Source organism: Diachasma alloeum, unplaced genomic scaffold (assembly GCF_001412515.2).
Source record: "Diachasma alloeum isolate Michigan unplaced genomic scaffold, Dall2.0 Dall_scaffold_00484, whole genome shotgun sequence".
NCBI lineage: Eukaryota > Metazoa > Arthropoda > Insecta > Hymenoptera > Braconidae > Diachasma > Diachasma alloeum.
Genome location: NW_021680617.1, coordinates 294396 through 302298, shown reverse-complemented (window position 1 = coordinate 302298; position 7903 = coordinate 294396).

Sequence of the window (7903 nt, the reverse complement as noted above, 5' to 3'; positions counted from 1 at the left end):
CCCCCCCGGGGCTGGCGAGCGGAGCGAGCAGGGGGCGTAGCTCCTTAGTTTAAAATGATAGTAATGAGTTCCGCAAAAATTCGGACAATCTGGACATACGAAGACCGGGGTTTTTTCAATGGTGGAGATGCATTGATCGTACAAAAAAATCATATCATTATTGTGCGTAAAACGGTTGTATTTTCAGAGAATACTCATTTTTTATATGTTTTATGCGAATAAGTAACGAACCGCTGAGACGATCGTCTTCATAAACTCATCAGTTCTAGGTTACATTAATATGCATCGGTTGAAAAAAACATTGAAATCGCATCATTACTTTGGAAGAAATACTGGAATTTCTTGGTAAAAATTGGTCAAGAAAATTTCGAAAAAAAAATTATTTGAAGCAGTACAGAGCATGATAATGATCACCAGGGTCAAACGAGAGAGAGGTCAAAAGAGTATTCACAAGAATCAAATGATCACAAGGTTTAAACCAGAGGGCCTCATATTTATTCCCTTGATTATTCTGACAGCCTCTCCCCTTTCGCCCCTGTGGTCGTTTTTCTCTTGTGATTGTTCATCCTGTCTCCATTTTTCCATAAAGCCGATGTTCGCTCCTTGCAAATTATCTTTCTTATAACACTTTTCGAAGTGTCACGTTCATGATTTGTTCGGAATGACCCCCACTATCTTTCCATTCGTATCTGTTCACATGGGAGTGGGGAGACATCGAGCGAAAACCGAAGACCATTCTCTTGTGACGAGGACTTTACAGACATCACTTGACCCACAAAATTCGAAAGTCCCCGAGTAAAAAACTGATGAGTGGGACCATCTCACAGAATAATCGAATTCCATCTGTCGTTCGGAGTAACTGCACGGACGATGCTACCAGGCTTCGGTTAAATTGTAATTTGAAATTGCCGTTAGTCTATTACTCATTCACACAAGAATTTGAATGCGAAATTTTTCTATTAATTGGAAAAAGAATAACTCAACGAACTTATTACAGATTACATAAGTGATCAATAACTGAATCGCATTAAATATCCATTCCGTTGTTAGTGAGTAATTGTCATTCAAATTTTGAGACTATTTGAATAATTGTCAATGAAAATATGAAATTGACCATTATTCTTTCGATCGGTATCTGATATTCAGAGATTTCACATTACTTGCTTGGCAGCTCAAATGAAGAATGAATTTTTCACTTCCTTGGATAATCGGTAATTAAGTTTTCATAATACATATTTACTTGACAAATGAGTAATGATTATGAGAAAATTTTCTATTACTGATTCAACCACCGCCTGAAATCCGAAATTATCCAATTCAGTGGTTAATCAGTAATTCTATTTTTCAATTATCGATTGTGTGTTCAACTATTCATCCAAATGTTGAGTTATTCAATTTCTCGAATAATCTTCAATGAAACCTATAAATTACCTCATTGCACAGCTAATGATAAATTACAGATATTGATTTTCAAGTTACTGAATCCCTGAAAATCGAAAGCGGAAGTTTACTGATATCTTCACCTTTTATACCCTCTGAAAGCTTCCTATGCTACTTTTAGAAGGATATGTTCGCAGGGTGTACAGTCGAGCACTAAAGTTCGTAAACAGAATACATAGAATGCAAGTTCAGGCTGTTCACGAACTTTAGTGCTCGACTGTATATGCGTATGTGTGCGTGTGCACAGAAAAAAGTGCAATAGCTTTAGAAAAAAGTTTCTGAATTTTAGAAACCGTGGTTACTAACCTTAAGTTTTAGAAAGAAATCTTTTAAAATTAATGATCAAAATTGGGATTCACCGACGTCGGTGGCCGAGTGGATTAGACATGTTGTAATGTGGATTTTCGAGTCTGGTGGATTTTCACAGGGGGTCGAGTAAGTTGCCTGTGGAGCGCTAAAGCACTCGGCTCGCGGGAAGCGGGAAGGTTTGAAAATGAATGTGAAATCGACACTTAGTTAAAATTCACTTAGATTGGTTTCAATCGAAAATATGCTTGAGACCTTTTGTAAAAACACAAGTTAAGCTGGAAGATGTTTCCACTTAACAATTTTTCCTTACGCTACTTTCCTAAAATTATTCCAAGTTCAAGTTACACCTCCTAGACCAGAGTGGGGAGCCAATCATACGATTGCCCCTTCGATAGAGGGTGTCGCTACATCCCACGTCTCTCGGCCTTAAGGCCCACCCTCACTGTGACTACGTGACCTATGACGCTGGGCCCTCGGTCTGGGCAAAAAGTAGGAGAGGAAAGTGTCGGGGTTCAGGTCAGCTCGGGAGATTTTTCTGAAGGGGGGTAAGGTCTTGCAGCTGTCTGGAAAGAAGGGGAAGACGTTTTTCGGGGATTAAGGAGACGCGAGTCCTCAAAAAAGGCAGTAATAGTAATTTCTTCGAGAAGGAATGTTCTTTTGAAGGTTTCCGTCGTTTGAAGGAAAGTTTTTCGAGAAGGTTTTATGAGGGTGTTTATTCGTGGGATTAGGATGTCTAGAAAGGTATGCAGGCCTCTTCGAATAGAGTTGAGATAAAAACAGAATTATTTTATTACGGGTTGTGTACGGGAAGTGAAAGTAATTATGGCGTGCGAGAACATCGTCCAGAAATAATGTAACAGGATTTACGATAGGATTTTGAAATCTTGGAGGAACCAAAAGAAATGAAATGAAAAGAGTTTATTGTGGGATTAAGAATATTTCGAGAGAAATATTCTGACAAGAGTTTTGGAGGTTTTATGGGACTGTAGATATTCTTGTTTGGGATTTTCCTTTCCTTACACACACTTGGATTTATAGATTCTTAAATAATTATTTTATTTACATTAATAATTCAATTCTTAGTGGTTCTGTATAATTTCAAATGTATTTTCTATTTTTTCCGCAGAAGTGAAGCGCCACTAGGGAGTTACTAAAAAATCTAGTGTATAACTAGCGTTATACACAACAGATGTAAGTCTCGTGTGCGAAAGGTTGTGAGTTCGATTCCCCGTGGAAACCAACCGAGTGGGAGGTTGCTAATAGAGAAACCGCCTGTACCGGCACGGGTTTTCTGTGGTTTCTCCATGCTACTTCTATGTTCTATGGGAGTGCGAATGCGGTACAGTGTAGAATCCACAGCCGCATGCATAGCGTTGGATAGATTGCCCAATGGGATCCGAAAAGGGACTCCGAGGCCGTAAAAAAAAATTGGGATTGATTTTAAACCAAAATATACTCAATTTTGCAAAAAGGAGGTAGTGATATCCGGAGTGGTGGCTTGTAAAGAGGGGGGTTTTGCAAAGAGGGGTGTTTCATGAAAGGGTGCATTATCGTTAGTGTTTTTCAAAAATATCTTCGAAACTAAGGAAGATATTGAATTTTTACGAAAATTTAGGGGGGGAGGGTCGGTTCTACATAGAGGATTCAATATAACTTGCCTCCCCCCCTCCCAACGTTTCAGTAAAAATTCGCCATCTCCCTTAGTTTCGAAGATATCCTTGAAAAACTCACTGGTAATTAGATAGAATAGCACCTCCTATTCATTCGGGATACTGATAGGTAAATATCAACTTTTTTATATTGAACTTGAAGTAATTTGACGTATATTGTGTCGAAACCTCGTTGCTATAAGTGAATTTAACCTCCTTTGAGCTATCACGCTTAATAATATGTATACTCATGTGGATGTACGGGACTTCCCATTCTGCACTTTCCCTTCTAAAAGCATTTACGAAATATCATTTATGAAGTGTTCATATAAATTCAACGTGTAGTGAAGCACTTATTCTTAAAGTATCAAGCTTCACCAGCACTTAGCATTACCCAGGGTTCGCGACGGGGACGCAGCTGGTATGAACCCCACAAAGGCCAAAATTTGACCCAGTCACCGACTTCAAGTTATTTACCTAATTGAGTCCGACTCAATTTTCTTCTTGATTTCAATTTCTATTGGTATTAAATGACGAAATAATTCAACTTCCTCAAAAAATTCGTTGGGGTAGTTATATAATCCAATTACCAACTCACCATCGAGCTAAGTATAGTAGAGGAGGGGGGGGGGGGGTAGGAATTGAGGTTGTTGAGGGATGTAACAATTCACTAACGTATGTAATTAGTATTAAAATTACAGTTTAATCAAGACGTTTAGAATATATATACAAAAGAGAAAGAATAATCAAAGTGATCTGATCGGAGGTCAGTGTTAGACTCTACTGACTATAATAAATCGCGTAAGACGGGAATTTGGATACGCGTGACAATAGGTGCGAGCGAGAGGTATTTTATACTGGGCGCGGACAGAGCGCGATGTTGTCACCGATGTCCTGTCGTCTCTCAGCGTTGTCGTATCCGTGCGTATGTTACGCATTGGTGTGTGTGTGTAGCGAGACGCTACATGACTCCCCTGCTTAAGTGAAAAAAGGTAGTTTTTCAGCACTGCAACAGAAAAAGATTAATCTCGGAACAGGTGAAATGTAATAAGCAGGTAAAAAAAAATTTTTGATGAGAAAATTTAGACAGTATAGACGTGAATTGTCGGTCTGTTCGCGAAGTTTACGCGTCTCCTCGGCCTCTGAGTCCTGTTCGCCGTGCTCGTGCTCGGCTGCGGCTGATTCTATTGTTGTTGAGGCTCTTCTGGTACATCTGGCGGTGGAGGCTGTCCTTGGACCTGGTCCATGTCCTCCGGCAGTACGTACGCTGGTCTCAGTCGGTNGACTTCAAGTTATTTACCTAATTGAGTCCGACTCAATTTTCTTCTTGATTTCAATTTCTATTGGTATTAAATGACGAAATAATTCAACTTCCTCAAAAAATTCGTTGGGGTAGTTATATAATCCAATTACCAACTCACCATCGAGCTAAGTATAGTAGAGGAGGGGGGGGGGGGTAGGAATTGAGGTTGTTGAGGGATGTAACAATTCACTAACGTATGTAATTAGTATTAAAATTACAGTTTAATCAAGACGTTTAGAATATATATACAAAAGAGAAAGAATAATCAAAGTGATCTGATCGGAGGTCAGTGTTAGACTCTACTGACTATAATAAATCGCGTAAGACGGGAATTTGGATACGCGTGACAATAGGTGCGAGCGAGAGGTATTTTATACTGGGCGCGGACAGAGCGCGATGTTGTCACCGATGTCCTGTCGTCTCTCAGCGTTGTCGTATCCGTGCGTATGTTACGCATTGGTGTGTGTGTGTAGCGAGACGCTACATGACTCCCCTGCTTAAGTGAAAAAAGGTAGTTTTTCAGCACTGCAACAGAAAAAGATTAATCTCGGAACAGGTGAAATGTAATAAGCAGGTAAAAAAAAATTTTTGATGAGAAAATTTAGACAGTATAGACGTGAATTGTCGGTCTGTTCGCGAAGTTTACGCGTCTCCTCGGCCTCTGAGTCCTGTTCGCCGTGCTCGTGCTCGGCTGCGGCTGATTCTATTGTTGTTGAGGCTCTTCTGGTACATCTGGCGGTGGAGGCTGTCCTTGGACCTGGTCCATGTCCTCCGGCAGTACGTACGCTGGTCTCAGTCGGTCGATGGAGATCGGTATATTCTTGTAGTTACCCAATCCTCCGGACTTGTACCAAATGACGAAGTATTTGTCATGACGACTGATTACGCGGCATGGGCCGATGTATGGTGATCGGTATGCCATTCGCACGTGGTCATCGCGGACAAAAACATGTGTACACGTCGCTAAATCCTTGAAGATGAAGGTTGAACGTGTACCATGATGTGCAGCGGGAGTCAGCGCGATCCTGCGGAAATGCTCGCGTAGATTTCTCACCAATTCCGTTTACTACTGTTGGCATCCTCGAGTCGACCAGTGGAACTGCTTCTGGGTATCGCGTAAATCTGTCGACGATGGTCAAGCACCAGCTGTGTCCTTTTGAGGCAGGAAGAGAGACTAAATCGACGTGTACGTGTTCGAATCGTCGTGATGTTGTCTCGATGTTAGCTATTGGTGTGACCGCGTGTCGCGTTATCTTGTTTTTCTGGCACTCCAGGCAGTGTTTGTTCCATTGGGCACAGTCTTTGTTTACGCCAGGCCACACGTAGCGTTGTGTCACGAGTTTTCGCATGCCTTTGGGTCCAGGATGAGCCATTGAGTGCAGTGAGCTGCAGATCTGTTGTCTCAGCGGAGCAGGAACGTATGGGCGAACTGTATCTGATGATACATCACAGTACAGTGGTTCGTCCATACCTGGGAGTTGTAAGTGGTCCAGTCGCAGGTTCATGTCCGGTCGCTGGAGTAATTGTCGGAGTTCTTGATCGTCGCGTTGGGCATCTACCAGCTGCTGAGGTGTGACGGCAGTCGTGATTTCCTCTACTCGTGATAGGGCGTGTGCCACGACGTTGTCTGGGCCCGTGACGTATCTGATGTCCGTAGAAAACTGGGCGATGTAGTCCAGTCTCCTGTATTGCCAGGGTGAAGTTCGTTCCGGTTTCTGTTGGAACGCGTGAGTCGGCGGTTTGTGATCCGTGAAAATTATCACATGTCGTCCTTCAAAGATGTGAATTACTGCCTCGTAGATTGCTTGCAATTCCCTGTCGTAAGCCGCGTGTTTCTGCGAAGAAATTCCAAGTTTCTTGCTGAAGAAGGCTAACGACTGCCAGGAACCGTGGTGTTCCTGCTGTAGAATGGCGCCGATCGCGTGATCCGACGCGTCCGTGGAGATAGCCCACTCTGCCTCGATATTTGGATGAGACAACAGAGTGGCTTCTGCTAGCGCTTGCTTGCTGCGCGTGAATGCTTCTTCAAGGGCTGGAGACCAGGCTACTGGTTGCTTTCCCTTGACGTTCGTCCCCTGAGTCGCGGCGTTCAGCGGGGCGAGGATTTCTGCTGCTCCCTTGATGAACTTCCGGTAGAAATTTAGAGTTCCGAGGTATCTGCGTATCGATTTAACCGTTGTTGGCCTTGTTAACTCCAGGATCGTGTTGACTCGATCCTTGGGGGGTTTAATTCCTTGAGCATTGATCACGTGTCCGAGGAAAAGTACCTCTGGCTGTCCGAGGACTGATTTGGCGACGTTGATTATCAGCCCGTAGTCCTGGAGTCGTTGGAAGAGGATTCTCAGGTGTTCGCCATGTTGCTCCGCGTTTTCTGATGCTACTAAGATGTCGTCTATGTACGGGAACAAAAATGGTAGATGGCATGTGACCTCGTCGATCAGACGATGTCTGATCAGATAATGTCTGAGCTGCGTTTCTGAGGCCAAATGTCATATATGGGAATTCGAAGAGTCCAAATGGCGTAATTATTGCCGTTTTCTGGATGTCTTCGCGTGCCACTAGAATTTGGTTGAAGGCTTTAACCAAATCTATGGTGGAAAAGATTGTTTTACCATGAAGGTTGGCAGCAAAATCTTCTAGATAACGAACAGGATACTTATTTGGTATTGTCCTGTCGTTGAATGCGCGGTAATCACCGCGTGGCCTCCATCCGTTGTTGCCCTTAGGGGCCAGGTGGAGCGGATGCCCAGAGACTTTCAGATCTCCTCGCGGTTCCGAGCGTCACCATGCTGGAGAACTCCGCTTGAGCGGTTTTGAGTTTATTCGGCGCTAGGTGGCGAGCTCTGCAGGAGATTGGTGGTCCTGCTGTTGTCCTTATGTGATGAACGGTGGAATGCTCCGCTTTTTGAGCTAACCTCCCGGTTTGGTTATTGCTGGGAACTCTTTGAGGATCGACGCGTACAGTAAATCCTCGTTGATGTCGAGGAGCTTGAGAAACGTCGCGCAGAATCGCGCAGACTGGCCATTCAATTGGAGGTCTGTCGCGCTGTCGATGATTGCTCCGTTTCTCAAGTCCGGTAGTAGACTGAAGTGATGCAGGAAGTCAGCACCGATGATGGGTTTACTGACGTCTGGTTCGATGAATCGCCATGTGAAATTTCTGCGAAGACCGAGATCTGGCGAGATGGACACGTAGCCGTAC